This window comes from Podarcis melisellensis (genome assembly GCF_964234715.1).
Source record: "Podarcis melisellensis genome assembly, chromosome: 6".
NCBI classification, from domain to species: domain Eukaryota; kingdom Metazoa; phylum Chordata; class Lepidosauria; order Squamata; family Lacertidae; genus Podarcis; species Podarcis melisellensis.
In genome coordinates, this window is record NC_138538.1 from 13,507,729 (window position 1) to 13,524,392 (window position 16,664).

General features: G+C 46.5%; 2 long non-coding RNA genes across 2 annotated transcripts; both read left to right on the top strand.

Moving 5' to 3' along the window:
* Positions 1-49: 49 nt before the first annotated feature.
* LOC309373221 lies at positions 50-7,811 on the top strand. The gene is made up of 3 exons (XR_014169863.1): positions 50-447; positions 1,189-1,319; positions 6,583-7,811. It is a non-coding gene; the product is annotated as an uncharacterized lncRNA (long non-coding RNA).
* A 554-nt stretch (positions 7,812-8,365) lies between these two features.
* LOC309373271 lies at positions 8,366-9,028 on the top strand. The gene is made up of 2 exons (XR_014169927.1): positions 8,366-8,507; positions 8,821-9,028. It is a non-coding gene; the product is annotated as an uncharacterized lncRNA (long non-coding RNA).
* Positions 9,029-16,664: the final 7,636 nt, after the last annotated feature.

Here is a 16,664-nt window from a genome sequence, read left to right on the forward strand (position 1 = left end):
TGTCTTGCTGAGGGTCACCTTTCCTGAGCCCCCCCCGGAATCCCCCCCCCGCCCAAAGGGCGCCTCACGCCCAGCCTCGCCCCAACACCTCTCGGGGCGGACACAGGACCAGCCCCCGGAAGGCTCTTCCTCTCCCCACCCCCCGCCAGGAACGGGGAAGGATCCTAGCCCCGGCCCCCTCCAGCCCCCCACATCGTTTCCCTAGCCGGACCCGGATGGAACCCCGCTGTAACCCCGCCGCCAGCCGCGGCTCACTTCCGCATCGTGCAACGGGGACACGCTTCCCCCGCGCCTCCAGGCAGCGGCGCTCGAAAGTTCCGGCCGCGCGCCGGGCTCCTGAGGTAGGCGGGGAAGGAGGGAGAGGGGCGGGGGAGCGGCGCCGGCCAAAGAGCTCGCGGTCGTAATGGTTCGCAAGCGAAACTTCCGGGTCCCGGTTTTTTTCGTCAGGTAGCCGGCTAAAGCGACGCGTGGGGCGAGAAGGTGGCGTGGGGGTTGTGGATGGCGCAGACGCCAGAGTGTCGAGACTCTTTAATTGCAGGGTCATGAGTTCGAGACCCGTGAACTCCGGGTATAGGGTGGTGTATAAATTCAATAAATAATAATAATAATAATAATAATAATAATAATAATAATAATATTCCTGTCTTGCAGCGGGTTGGACTATAGATGAGTGGAGTCCCTTGTGTGGAGGGATTGCTATGGTCGGAAGCTGGCTGAAGTCTAGTGGTGGAACTTATGGAAGCTGGGCAGATGTTGGTGGGTGGAAGCCACTCCCGGTGCAATGCCATCAGCAAGGTGGTGCCTGTGGATATGCAAGCGGGTTCCCGTTCACCTTCAGAAAAGCCGGTCAATAGGAACTGGTGGATATTTGTGGACTGAATCTGGGGACATGAATGTGAATGAATGGGGGAGCAAATGTGGCTCCGCTGGTGACCTTCATGGATGCTGACTGCCGCTTGTTCATGAACAAGAGGTTTCAAATGTGGCCACGGAGAAATGGTGTTTGCATGTGCTTGCACGTGACGCGTAAAAGGTGAAAAGGGGTTGTGCACGGGCGTGATGAAACCCATGGAAGTTGGCAGGCTGAGTTTAGTGGAAGATGGGTAGGGTATAAATAAGAAAATTATTAAATTATTATGAAGTCTGTGGTGATGCTGCTGGAGAGCCTTTCCTATTCATTGTCTCTAGGTCTGAAGCCAAGAGAGATTTTGTCAAGACCAGCCCATGGAAAGCGATGGTGAGAACTGCAGGGCTGAAGCAGGGCAGCTTGTGTTTCTAAATACATCTACTGGTAGTGGCCATTCTGTCTTCAAAGGCAGGTAATGGGATACGACACACCTGAGTTGGTATCATGACACATGAAGGCTGGTCTGAATGACAAATAAATAAGAAATAAAAAAATAAATCATTGCTGAGGTGCCCCCATTTCTTTCTCACATGACATGAACACACAGCGATGCTGTTGCAGCTTAATAACAACAGGGAACAATATCCAGTACCACAGAAAATATACAAAGCGACCACACTAGACATGTACATGCATGCATCCCCTCATACACTCTCTCTCACACACTTCAAATATACATCTCTTTGTCTTTCTCAGTCCAGGTGCATCTCACAAACCACACATACAGACAGATAACAAATTCAAAACTTTCTCAAAAGTCCACATCTCCCTCTTTCACATATATGGGCATCTGCAGGAATTTTTCAGGCACAGGGGTGGGGTGGGGGGTAAGAGGGGCGTGGAGAGAGTGGAGCTGGCTAATTTCTCAAAACAATTTTTTTTTGAGAGGAATGGTATACAGTATATGTATGTTTCACTTCACAAGATTCCAGAAATGCTAGAAAAATTTTTGTTTTCAAATGAAAGCTGGGAATTATGGCTCCTGGATATTTTTGCCTCTTTGATTAGTCCCAAACATAGTTTGTTGGTGCCCTAGGAAGGTGTTTGCAGGTGCCATGGCACCCTTGAGTGCTGGGTCGGCAATCCCTGCTGTAGTTCCTTAGGGCCAGGCAACTGTGTTGTTGTTGTTGTTTAGTCGTTTAGTCGTGTCCGACTCTTTGTGACCCCATGGACCAGAGCACGCCAGGCACTCCTGTTTTCCACTGCCTCCTGCAGTTTGGTCAAACTCATGCTGGTAGCTTCGAGAACACTATCCAACCATCTCATCCTCTGTCTTCCCCTTCTCCTTGTGCCCTCCATCTTTCCCAACATCAGGGTCTTTTCCAGGGAGTCTTCTCTTCTCAGGAGGTGGTCAAAGTACTGGAGCCTCAGCTTCAGGATCTGTCCTTCCAGTGAGCACTCAGGGCTGATTTCCTTCAGAATGGATGCGTTTGATCTTCTTGCAGTCCATGGGACTCTCAAGAGTCTCCTCCAGCACCATAATTCAAAAGCATCAATTCTTCGGCGATCAGCCTTCTTTATGGTCCAGCTCTCCCTTCCATACATCACTACCGGGAAAACCATAGCTTTAAGTATACGGACCTTTATTGGCAAGGTGATGTCTCTGCTTTTTAAGATGCTGCCAGGCAACTATAGGCCAGAATAAATGCATATATGCTGCTGGTTTGATAAAAAAAAGAGAGGTGCTGGAACACATGCGCTGATAAAAATGTCACAGGAGCCAGCACAAAATGGCTGCCTGACCAGGAAGAAAAGAAGAGTACTGTCACAAAAAAGTCCTGTGTGTGTGTGTGTGTGTGTATGTATGTATGCCCCGTTACTTCACAAGTCTGTCTTCCTTTGGCTTGTTTGCAGCACAGACATGACTGTAGATGGTGCTATGCAATAATGAGTAGAGAACACAGGCCTCAGTATTAACAACACATATTCTGGGAGGCTATATAAAAACCAGAGAGAAGATTGTGGCTTGCGTGTTGCTTAGCATGCGTTGACTTAACCTCACCAGGCACATCAGATTGATGTGGTCTGCAGCTCTGTGTGGGGCAGCTACCCCTGGGCCTGCTGGGGAAGCTCTGAGTGTGTGTGCAAAATGCTGCTGTTGGGTTGGGGGACAAGCACAGATTGTCTCCGACAAGAGCCATACAAGCAGTAGTGGCGGCCCAATTCTGTGGCGCTCCCTGTAGAGCTGAGGCTTCCTCTCTGTTGACACAGACCTTTCTTTTTCAGCAGTCCTTTGAAGCAAGTTGTGCTTTAACTCTCTTACTTGTGGTTTTCATTTGTTTTTAAACACTGTACTATGATTTTACAGTGGTACCTCGGGTTACAGACGCTTCAGGTTCCGCTAACCCAGAAATAGTACCTTGGGTTAAGAACTTTGCTTCAGGATGAGAACAGAAATTGTGCTCCAGCAGCAGCAGCAGGAGGCCCCATTAGCTAAAGTGGTGCTTCAGGTTAAGAACAGTTTCAGGTTAAGAACAGTTTCAGGTTAAGAACAGTTTCAGGTTAAGAACGGACCTCCAGAACGAATTAAGTTCTTCAGCTAGATCGGCCGATCTAACCAGAAGAGTCCGCGACCAGAAGGAGGAGGAACACCATGAAGAATGGAAGAAATTTAATGATTATTTAGTTAAATTTGTTAAGCTAAAATAACTGGAAATAGCATCCAGATACTTAAAGGGCTTAGGATTGTATCTATGTTAACTGATAAAACAATATGTTTAATATAAGAAGGAGAAGATTTAAAGATGTTAATGTTTAATTTAAAGGGTATTAAAATTGGGATTTGGAAAACCGTTATAAGGATATGCAATGAAATTCAACTAAGGGGAAACGAGGAAGTCGTTTTACAAAGTAAATAACTGTTATTTTCAATAAGGATATGATTTATGTTTGTTATGTTTTGTTTGTTTTATGTTTTTGTTTGTCATTGATTTTGAAATACTAATAAAATTTTTGCAAAAAAAGAAGAAAGAATTAAGTTCTTAACCCGAGGTACCACTGTACTGGTAAATGCGTCTCTCTGCATAAGGGTTGCAGCATTTTCTAACACACACAGGGCCAAAGCATTTTTGGGCTTTTTAGGCTAAAGCTAGCACCATGAATTGTACCTTGAAGGAGCAAGTCACCCATGCTAGGAGACAGGCTGCCAAGTCTCTGCCTTTGGAACAGTCACAGAGGGCAGTCCCATGTGGGGCACATGCAGTAGTCTAGCTTTGAGGGTGCAAAGGCATGAATGCTAGCTTCCCTGCCTCAGTGACACGTGGCTGGATGTAAGTGATGAATTTTAAGCAGGAAAGGTAGGAAGTTGCCAGTGAAGTTATACTGTTTGCGTCAGTGAGAAGAATAGGCTTAAACTCCTGTGCTTCCTGTGTTTGCTTCCTTTGATCCTGCTGTCTTAATTAATAACTCTGACATCCGCGTTCTCTCAGAAGATTTATATCTCTGCATCTGAATGTTTCTCCCTGCCAGCTAAATGAAACAAGTTGATTCATAAAGCAGTTAATGCACTCGAATGTGGTCTGATGTTCTTTCCAGCAATAACAGCTCTAATCGAGGAAGGATCTCTTTCAGGCACTTGAGCAACAACTGCTTTAAAGATGTCTTTCCAAAGAAATTAATAGCCATTGCGCATTTAAAAGTAAAAATAACCAGTGAAATAACAAAGATATTTTTAAAGTTCAGAAACACTGCATAATGTATATTTTCTTCTTGGAACTTTAGTGGAAAGAAATAGCCTGACTCTGCTTTATATTAAATATCATTTCATCATTAATCATCTTCAGGGGAGAGTGGTGGAAAAAATGGGCCACCGATTGGTGGCACTTCCCCCTGTGAGCAGCAGGGGGCAGGCAAAAGTAGCTCTCCAACTTGTTCGTTCTGCAAGCTTTTTATAGTAAACCTAACAGATTCGTTTGTCTGGTGCATCACCAATATTCTCTTTCCTGCCTAACGTGATGAATTGATTTTCAACAGGGTTTAACTTGCGTAGTAGGAACTAAAATCCAAAACATACTTATACAGACTTGAGTTAGCTATACAAGAGGGGAAAGTAAGAAACAGTGTGACCTCCTTATGCATGCCTGCTCAAAAAGCAGCTCCATTGAATTAGATGGAGCTTTCCCTCCAGATAAGTGTATAGAGCAGCCGTGGGGAACCTGTGACTTTCCAGATGTCCTTGGATCATAACTCCCACCTTTCCTGACCGCAGGCCATGCTGGCTGGGGCTGAGGGGAGCTGGAAGGCCGCACGACCCCCGCTGCTGGTGTATATAGGAGCCCAGCCAAAATGAGGTAAACTTGAGTAAAATATGGCGGATAGCAGAGTGAATGGCTGCAATAAAAATATTATTAATGGCAGGGTTTAGTCAAGATTCTGTCACAGCTTCAGAAATTCGGGGTGAGGTAGCCAGGGTGAGAAAATCAAGGCTACGTTCGCACATTCCTTTAAAGCACTATGATACTGCTTTAAACAGTCATGGCTTCCCCAATGAAGAATCCTGGGACCTGTAGTTCGTTCGGGGCACTGAGAGTTCCTTCTCCTTTCTCCTCCCATCGCTACAATTCTCAGACTGGATTAACCATCAATCCTTCTTCATGGGAAACTCATGGAAGTGTAGCTCTGCGAGGGCTCGGGGTTCCCGGTCCCTACCTAGCCTGTTCAGTCAACCTCTCCCCATGTAAACCAACCCAGACTCAGCATCCATCATCAGAGGCCCTTCTTTGTGTAACTCCTCCGTGTGAGATCTGGAGAGTGGCAACACGAGAACAGGCCTTTTCTGTAGTGGCTTCCTGTTTGTGGAGTGCTCTCCCCAGGGAGGCTTGCCTGGCACCTTCACTGTATATTTTTAGGTGCCAAGTGAAAACGTTCCTCTTCAACCAGGCCTTTGACTGACTGACATTCTACAGCCTTTTAAATGTGGGGTTTTTTGGGGGGTATTGTTTGTTGTTTCATCTATCTATTTGTGCTTTTACCTTGTATTTTTATATTACGAACCACCCTGAGATTTTGTGATGAAGGTGCACTATATAAATACAATAAAATAAATAAACATACGAACAGGACTCCTGTGTTTGCAGAATGCTGGGCCGGTTCGGTCTGCGCGTTAGACATCCTCGTGTGTCTCTCCACATTCCCCTCTCCAGCTGCGTCTCTCCTGCCAAGATGCAGCTTTGCGTAATTGCATATCTGACTTGTCTGAGAGGAGCCTAGTAGCTAGAAAGATCAGGGATTAATTAGTTACATGATGTCACTGCGCATTAAAGGGAACCAGAGCACGTTGGGAGGGGATGCTTTAAAAAAGTGCTTGTTATGACTGATTGAAGTCAGGTGCCAAGAGGCTGCTCTGGCTGAAGAAAGCAGAATGCCAAAACTCCCTCTGTCTGCAGGAGATTCCTGCTTTGAATGCAGCCGCTCTGAACTTAAAAAGCAAACCACATTTCCAGAAATGAAACAGGAGGGTGCAGGATGCGAGAGTGAGGTTTAAAGATACTGTGGCCGCCTCATTAGGTTTTTCTGCACCACCTGTTTACTGAGCACTCTTCCTGAGTCGTTTGCAGGGAGATTAGATGGTGTTGGCTATTTAGCAAGCATCCATACAGATTGTTTGCAGGGAGTTTAGACGATGTTGCTCCAAAGCAAGAGTTATCTCACGTTTTCCTGTCGCTTTCCTTCTTGAGAAAAGCCTGGTCTTTGAGGGTTTGTTGTGCAAGACTTCTCAAATCAACTATTATTGCTTAACCTGAATTTGGTGGTACGCAATTTGGATCCCACCCCGAAATAGCGACAGTCGGAAAGCCTGGTTTCCCTTGGATCGGCATTTGCATATCGCCGAAAGAAAGAAGAAATGCATTGCCGAAAAGAGGAGGCAGGATTTGCATATCATTTCCCATTTCTGATTTAGAAATAATTGTCGTAATTTAAGTAGAAACACAGTGCATTTCGCCATAGTAGGGAAGAGTGTGTCCAGGTGACCTTTGGGTACCTAACTGCTCGGTCTGTTGTCCAGCTGCAGGTATAACCATTGATGGGCAACTTTGAGGCCCCTCCTGCTCTCCTTTCGTAGGGTTCTTTATTTTAAAATTGGACTTAAGAGTGGGCAACTCTTCCAAAAGAGGCCTGTCCTCCGTAATGTAGGGCAGATGGTCACCCTCTAGAATGTATGACTTGTGGGAGCCATCACATATCAGGAGAAATGCCTGGGACAAGCTTTCAAGTGGTCCGTCCCCTGTACCCCCCATTTTCTCCCATCTCCTTGATTCTCAACTAAAGCAGCTGTAAGTTTTGCTTTGTTTCCACGATTGGATGTGTGCTAATTTGGGCTGGCAGAATTTCGGGCAGAAGTAAACAAGCCACCCCAACCTCTCTCTGTGGGCCAAGGGTTTCATATCCATATTCTAATATTATCTTGTCATTAATGATTTAGCTGCGAGTTGGATGTGGTTGACTTTGGCCAACCTAAATGGTCACTGCCGATTGCACTATATTGTGTCATCTGACTTACGAGGTGAGAGGTGACAGAGTGACATTAAGTGAAGGATTTGTCTGCCAATATGGCGACACTCGTTTCTAGGCCAGGGTGGAAAATATGATCTTTTCCTGTCCACAGGTTAAGTGGCAATGATTTGTGTGTCTCTGAGTAATGGGGGGAAAGAACGACATGATAAATACATCTGTGGTTCAAGAATTCAGGCTTCTCCCTCTTGACCATCAACTGAAAGCATCATTGCTCGTTTGAGAAAAAAACCTCAAAAAGTTACAGGATCAATATGGATTGTGCTTAACATTGTGTGTATGTGGAGTCAAACTTTTAAAGCAATTTCATACCACTTTAAACAGCCAGGGCATCTCCCAAAGAATCTTGGGAATTGTAGTTTGCCAAAGTTTTCAAGAGTTGTTAGGAGCACTCTTGCAGGGCTGTAATTCTCAAGAGTTCTCTTTGAAGAGGGACTGATGGATAAACCACTCTAGAAATTGTAGTGCTGTGAGAGGAATATTGGTCTAACAACTCCCAGCACCCTTTACAAAGATCAGTTCCCAGGATTCTCCAGGGAAAGCCATGAAGAGATTAAACAAACTGAGGATTGGTCTCTAGTTCAATGAACAGCAGGGCTGGCTGAAGACATTTTGCTAGTTGAAGAGAAGGTCAAGATGGTGCTCTTCCCCTTACCATTACTGTACAGTGGTACCTCGGGTTACATATGCTTCAGGTTACAGACTCAGAAATAGTGCTTCAGATTAAGAACTTTGCTTCAGGATGAGAACAGAAATCGTGCTCCAGTGGCATGGTGGCAGCAGGAGGCCCCATTAGCTAAAGTGGTGCTTCAGGTTAAGAACAGCTTCAGGTTAAGTACGGACCTCCAGAACGAATTAAGTACTTAACCCGAGGTACCACTGTACTGTAATTATTAAGAACGAATTTCTGTTTATTATTTTCCAACACAAAATTTTATTGTGTTCCTTTGGAAGCTCCTGCAGCCAATCAAAAGCCACAGAAGCAGATGTTCGGGTTCCAAAAGAATGTTCGCAGACCAGAACAATAACTTCCGGGTTTGTGGCGTTCGGGAGCCAAAACATCCAAGTTCCAGGGCGTTCGACAACCAAGGTACAATTGTATTTCCTGCTTTAAACCGCTTTGTGTATAGTAATCTAGAAAGGCAGTATACAAGTAAAAAGTGAAATGAAATTCCCTGGACAGACGGGAGTAGAGACTGGCACAAAATCTTACTTCGACCCCAGTGACAAAGGGGCGGAGTTAGTATCACGTCTGAAAGTCTTGAGTCTCCCATGGATGTTGTCCTGGGATAAAGCCACGTGTCATTCCACACAACCGCACTTTATTGTGGCTGCCAGTCAGAAAAGCATCTCAAGTCACAGCCCCAGAACAAAGTAATCACAAGCATGTCTTTTCTTCGCAGGCGCTAAATAAATAAGCGAAAATCAGAATGTTAGATGGGAGGAGCGGCATTCCTGCCTGCAGCATCGAAAAGAGATTCTGGCTGTTTACACAGAGCAGAGGTGTCACATAGCAGCTGTTTGCTGTGAAGACCTGAGAACTTAATCTCCCATGTGCAATTAAAACCTTCAGAAGAGAGAGGCAGGTGTAAACGCCTCCGACATAGCTCATTCCAGGCTTGTTTGACATACACTTTCAGGAGTATGCTTGTCGAGGCAGTGTTGCGGTAAGAAAAGGGGTGGGCAGCCCGTGCAAAGAGAGGAGCAGGGGTGTGCCGAAAGGCAAGCTCTCGAGTAGCTTCTGGAAGATTAATAATAATAATAATAATAATAAAATTATTATTTATACCCCTCCCATCTGGCCAGGCTTCCTCAGCCTCTCTGGGCAGCTCCCAACAGAATATTAAAAACACGATAAAACATCAAACATTAAAAACTTCCCTAAATAGGGCTGCCTTCAGACATTTTCTAAAAGTTATGTAGTTGTTTATTTCCTTGACATCTGATGGGAGGGCATTTCACAGGGCGGGCACCACCACCGAGTGGTGCAACCTCACTTCTCACAGTGAGGGAACTGCCAGAAGGTCCTCGGCGCTGGACCTCAGTGTCCGGGCTGAACGATGGGGCTGGAGACACTCCTTCAGGTATACAGGACCGAGGCTGTTTATTTCCAAAATGTTATATCCACAGGAATGTCAGAAGCTGACATATACTTACTCAGGCCATTCCACAGTACCTGCTACAGTGGTACCTCGGTTTACGAACTTAATGTGTTCTGGAAGTCCATTCCTAAACTGAAACTGTTCTCAAACTGAGGCATGCTTTCCCTAATGAGGCTTCCTGCCGCTGCTGCCCTTCCACTGTTCAGCTTCCATTCTTAGATGGAGGCAAAGTTCACTACTACCGGTTTTGCAGAGTTCGTAAACCGAATAGTTCGCAAACAGGACTGTTCTTAAACCGAGGTACCACTGTACTTTTGAGACCCGTAAACTGGAGATGCCTGGGCTCTTCCGCCTCTCATCCCACCTCTCCTTCCTTGCTGGCATTTCAGAGGCATTCCCTTCACACACACCCCAGCTCCCATCGTTGCTGTGGCATCTAGTTAAAGTGCCATTAGGCTTCATGCGCCTGAGTGTGCAAAATGGCTTAAGAGCCTCTGGTCTACATAATCATACTGAATCGTGTGCCTTATCGCTCTGAATCACTCCCATGAACTTGTAGGTCCTACTTTGCTCCACGGGAAAGCCAGTTTACCTTTGTAACACGATTTATAACACCATGCTTCACAGGACTGTTCTCACCCTCCTACCCCCAGCTATTTGACAGAGGCCAATGCATTTCTCTCCTTATGCGCACTGGGAAAACAGATTTGTTGATCTGCTGGTGGGCCATCCATAGCCAATGGGCTGTCTCAGACTTTGTGGGCCGACAAACTCCAGGCATGCAGAATTTGATTTTGCTTTTTTGCTAGATCCCTGAGATTAAGATATACCTGGAGCTTGGTGAGAAATACATGCACTTGTTGTTGTTGTTTAGTCGTTTAGTCGTGTCCGACTCTTCGTGACCCCATGGACCAGAGCACGCCAGGAACCTCTGTCCTCCACTACTTTCCGCAGTTTGGTCAAACTTATGCTGGTAACCTTGAAAACCCTGTCCAACCATCTCGTCCTCTGTCGCCCCCTTCTCCTTGTGCCCTCCATCTTTCCCAGCATCAGTGTCTTCTCCAGGGAGTCTTCTCTTCTCATGAGGTGGCCAAAGTACTGGAGCCTCAGCTTCACGATCTGTCCTTCCAGTGAGCACTCAGGGCTGATTTCCTTAAGAATGGATGCGTTTGATCTTCTTGCAGTCCATGGGACTCTCAAGAGTCTTCTCCAGCACCATAATTCAAAAGCATCAATTCTTTGGCGATCAGCCTTCTTTATGGTCCAGCTCTCACTTCCATACATCACTACTTGGAAAACCATGGCTTTAACTATACGGACCTTGGTTGGCAAGGTGACGTCTCTACTTCTCAAGATGCTGTCTAGGCCTGTCATTGCCCTTCTTCAGAATGGAAGAATTGTGCACCCAGCAGTTTGTTTTAAGTTCCAGTATTGAATGGATCTCAGAGTCTTCCGCACACAGATGCCCTATCCACACCTTTTCTTCATTTCGGCGGTATAACTTAGGGAAGTAGAGTCATTTATTTTATTTTTTTGTGGCTGGCTTTATGAAACAGCTGGGAGTCACAAAGCCTGACTGACAGAAACTCACAGCAGGATGACTTTGTGAGATGGGCAAGTCTGACAAATCCCTACGGCTACCATTTTTATTTTTTTTTGACGTTTGCAGGGTATATCTCTCTCTCCTGATGGCTTGCAATCTCAGGTTCTCTCAAAGCTGGATAAATCATGTCCCGGGCCCCCTGATAAAATCATTACCAGGGAACTGAATTGCTCCTGTGGTTGCATGCTTCCTTTTCCTGAAATGTCATTAAGAGGATCAAGTGCATTTGTGTTTATTCAAGAGGGTTTCCTAGCAGGTTTCTGATGTAAGAGGGAAAATGGTAGAGGAGTAGGAAGGTGGGGGAGAGAAGCGAGAGGCTGATTCGGGTTGATAAGTTGCAAGGAAAAACTGGAACCCTAACCCTTCTCCCCACAGCCCACACGTGCACTTACAAGCCTTTAGTGGTACAAGCATACTCCTGAGGTAAGGTAAAGGGACCCCTAACCATTAGGTCCAGTCGTGGCCGACTCTGGGGTTGCGGCGCTCATCTCGCTTTATTGGCCGAGGGAGCCGGCATACAGCTTCCAGGTCATGTGGCCAGCATGACTAAGCCACTTCTGGCGAACCAGAGAAGCGCACGGAAACGCCGTTTACCTTCCCGCTGGAGCAGTACCTATTTATCTACTTGCACTTTGACGTACTTTTGAACTGCTAGGTTGGCAGGAGCTGGCACTGAACAATGGGAGCTCACCCCGTCGCGGGGATTCAAACCGCTGACCTTCTGATTGGCAAGCCCTAGGCTCTGTGGTTTAACCCACAGCGGTATGGCTAGGATAAATGGAAGGCACTGCCTGCTAGGTTGTATAACAGCACCAGCTCCTTCTCCTTTCTAAACTTTGATGCTCTGGGCTGAACTTTTATTCTGGAACCTTCCACAGAACTCAGCAGATCTGGAGCAGGCCCATGCAGGGGCAGCTGGGTATATTTGCCCTAGACGTTGGAGGACTAAGTTGGTCAGGGGGCCCCACCAGGGACCGGCTACTTTATTCTAACAAGGCCCTGGGCCTCGGACAAGATCTACACTGCAGGGTTCGAAATTAGCAGGGCGCCAGGCGCATTTTGAGCCTAAAGATTATCCATTTGCAAACTCCTCAAAAAGTCTGGGTGCCATTTTTTTGCACTTGGCTGACACTCAAGGATTACTGAAATGCATGTGCTTTGAAGCCTCAAAGTAGATGTTAAGGATAGACACTATGTGAAGGCATTTAACAATAAAGAGTAGAGTGTTTATATATATATAATTTTTTATTAGTCTTTTTAACATATCATTTTCTACAGTAATTAAACATACTGTCAGAGCTGCCTCTAGGTCCCAGCTCACAGAGGACCAACACTAGTCAGTAATAATGTACAAAAGTCTTTATTGAAGTTCAGTTTCCATTTCCAAGCCGCAGCGTGCAGCTCTACGTCTTAGAACCTAGATCGGCGAAGCTCCGTCTGAGTCTCCACCCCCTGTACACCAGTTTAAGACTCTAGCCTTACTCCACCTCTTCCGTCGCTCTTTTCTCCTCTGGGTCCTTCTGCCCCCCGGGGTCTCCTCCTTTCTGGACTCTTCTGACGCTGACCCCCCCTGACTCTTGTCCCTCCTTTCGGCGGGCTTTAGGACCTGGCTCCCTATCCGGGCTACCTGCTGTGCCGCTCGCCTGTACATTTGAACTTGGTGCGCGCGCCCAGCCTCCAACTTTCCTCTTGACCGTTTCCGCGCTCTCCGATGGAGGCGTGGTCAATCCTGACTCATCTCCTCCCGCTGGCGGTGAGCAGCCTGATCCCGATACCTGGGACTCCTCCCCCCTACTGCGCTCTGGTGGGGAAGCTGGTCCTGATTTCCAACTGCTGCTCTCTGAGTCCCCTCTGGCCCCTTCTTCCTGGGGTGTCCCCCTAGGCACCCCCCTTGCTCTGCCCATGGGCGCCCCCTTCTGTGAATCTTCCGATTCGCTGGAAAGACTCAGGGACCTCGGACCACTGTCATCGCTTACGCTCCCTTCGGATTCCTCCCCCTCGCTCTCCATTTCCTCCCTCTCCGGTGCCGCTGCTCCTGAGCCCCTGACACATACTTTTACATCTTATTCAAATTTTTGACTTCCATCAATCCTGTCTGAAAATTTTCCAATCTAATCTCTCAGTATGCATTTCTTATCTTCCCTATTATATTTCAAACTCATAACCAATATCTCTATCTTTTTCTACTTTGTAACACTTCGTATATTTCTCCTTACAAAACTTCTTGTAGTCCTGCTAGCGTAATTTCTTGATTACAGTTGCTCTTCAAATAATTCATATACTTCTTCCAATCTTCTGTAAATCTCTGGCCCTGCAGGTTTCAAATCCTTCCTGTCATTTTGTCCAATTCTGCATAGTCCATTAATTTCATCTGCCATTCTTCTTTCATTGGAATTTCTTCTTGTTTCCATTTCTGGGCTAACAACACTCTTGCCGCAGTTGTTGCATATAAAAACAATTTAACATCTTGCCTATTAATGTCCTGACCTATAATACCAAGTAAAAATGCTTCTGGTTTTTTTTTTAAAATGTGTATTTCAACATCTTTTTCATCTCATTATATATCATTTCCCAGAGTAGAGTGTTTTGAAAGCTGAAGTATGGTGCCAATATTGTTATTGTAAACGGGGTGGGACAGCCTTTTTCCAGACCTAGGAGCAACCTCCTAGGGGCCACATGTCAGTGGTGGAGGACAGAAGTGAAAGTGGGTGGAGCTACACAGATCATGTGATCTTTGTACAGCAGGCTCCATCCCAGCCAGACAAATGTGAAAGTGTTCTTTGCACACATCTCCTCAACCCCGAAGCTGGAGCAGAAGCTGCAAGGGCAATATGATAGGTGAGATCGTTGTGGAGGAAGGAAAGCTCCAAAGGGCAAGAGGACGGGTTGGGGTTGCCATCGTCCCCTCTCCCCTGCCTCAGAGGGAAATGCAGCCGGCACAAGACAAATATAATCCTTTGGCTGTTCAGCTATTGGCATGGAAAAAGGCAAAGCAGCAGAAATAGAACCCGCATCTCCCACTTGAACCACTGCCCACAACAACACTCTGACAGTCTCTGGAGCACATGCAAGAGAAACTCACAAGGGCATTTTTTCAGTCTCTCAGGGGCCTTAACCCAGTTTCACCTCTCAGTGTCTCATTTTTCCACTCTTGTTCTCCACATTTCCGCATCAGTTTGCAATTTAACAAACAGCTGAATAGATCAGTTGAGTTAAAGTGTGGTGCTGATGACACCCAGGTTGCAGGTTTAACTCCCTTATGGGACCGCTGCAGGGTGTCGGACTAGATGATCCTCAGGCTCTCTTGCAACTCTACAATTCTATGATACAAACCTGTCCTTTATATTGCGTGTTCATGTTGATTTGTTTTCTTAAAGCTGTTGGGGGCAGTCACACTACAGTGGTACCTCCAGTTGCGGACAGCATGCGTTCCGGAGGTCTGGTCAAATCCCGAGGTTTCCGCAACCTGAGGACCACTTCTGCGCATGTGCATATGGCAAAACTAAGTAAAATACTTCCGGGTTTGCCGCTTTCTCATCCCGAAGTTTATGTAACCAGAGGGTTACGTAACCGGAGGTACTACTGTATTTCAATACAATTTGCAGCTGCAAAAGTTTTGGGGTGGTCGCATGGGTTCATTTCCTGTCAGTGCATGTACTGCAGCTCCTTGCTGAAACTGTTATGTACTGAAGTTCTCACCCTGGTCCAGCAGGGGAATACTGTAGATAGTTTTCACTCAGGTCCACATATGCAAATAAGGGATTGAAAGTGACGGGAAAGTTACGGAAAGTTGTTACAGTTGCGTTGTAGTGGAGCTCTATATAAGCAGGCTGGCTGAACCCTTCAGCCCAGTTCTGTTCTGGCCTCTGAATAAACAAGAGCTGTTTGAAGAATCGCTGTGTCGTCTGATATGTTCACCCACAACTTAACAGAAACCCTACAACTTTTTATGCCACAAATGCTCTGGTTTCCTTTTTGTTGCTTTTTGTAGGACCCCCAGCCAGCAATAACGGATTTGTCGAGGAAGCATCGCAGAACAAAGTAAAGGAGAACAAATCCACCACAAACACACTATTATTGTGCTGCAGAAGACAACTCACAATAATGCATCAGTCTGGAGGGCCCTGAACTGCTGGCCTCAAGGACAAAGCAGTCTTGCTTAATTTCAACTTGAGTCTGCAAAGAACAGCATCAGTTCTCTGCAGTTACAGGAGCTTTAGTTTCCTTGGCTAGTTTTTTTTGGCTGCTAGATTTCTCTTTATCGCTTCCCCAACTACTCTTAGGATCTTGTAGCAGCCTCCTCCAGAAAGATTAGGGGAGTATTTAAGGAAGAAAATGGCCTCCGATTCCATTAGCAGCAGCAGCTTTCCTTTTAACTTAATTCTACGTTCTGGACTTTGTTTATGGAAGTTGCCATTAATTATGTTTTTCATCAGTCACTGCGCAGAGATGGCTAATGGCCTGGTACACCTAATTAGTCCTTTATGTATGATAAGGTTTCACCATGTCTGTAGTTAGCAGGGAAAGGCCGATATCTCTTGCGGGGCCGTCTTGCGACTGGGGCTGCCCAGGGTCTCCTGGTATGTGTCAGATTGTGTTACCGATCTGTTCCGCGGCTGTTTCCAACATGTGGGCAGCTGTAGGCTGCAATTACCAGGACGTGATGATAATGGCAAGGGCCAAAAGCGGGCGTCTCGTGTCGTTCGGAACATTCTGCGGAAAGGGTGAAACATTCAAGATGCCTCGCAGGACCCCTTTGAAGGCGGCAGGGGCAGAGGCTGGATGAGGAATGCCATTTTATTTATTCCTTTGAGGGATGTGAAGAGAGGGGAATTTGCTCGGGCTTTGCAATCGTTCCGTGGCATCAGGGCTGGTGGCGGAGAGCTGCACACAGGCAGGCAGATGCTGAGCAACGCTCTTGCTCTGCAATGTCATCTGAGTCCTGGAATGAGGTCAAGAGAGTGGGGCTGCCCTTGATGACCGCAGAACCCAGATGTCTGCTTTTGGCACAGCCATAGGATATGGATCATATACCGTGGTACCTCGGGTTACATACACTTCAGGTTACAGACTCTGCTAACCCAGAAATAGTGCTTCAGGTTAAGAACTTTGCTTCAGGATGAGAACAGAAATCGGGTTCCGGCGGCACGGCGGCAGCAGGAGGCCCCATTAGCTAAAGTGGTGCTTCAGGTTAAGAACAGTTTCAGGTTAAGAACAGACCTCCAGAACGAATTAAGTACTTAACCCAAGGTACTACTGTATACGTTAGGGGAGGGAATTTTTTTCCCTTCAGGGCAACCAAGGACCACATGCCAGTGGTGGGAGGAGCCAGAGGCAAAACTGGGCAAAGCATTAATATAACATTTAGCTTTGTACATTGGGCTAGTTTCTGCACACACACACACACACACACACACACACACTGTCCAAGCAAGGAAGAGGGAGTATGTCACGGACTAGTTGGATGAAGATCAGTGGTGGGAGGAACCACCCCAAGGGAAGAAGGCTCAGAGCCTGGGGATTGGTGGTGGGACAATGATGA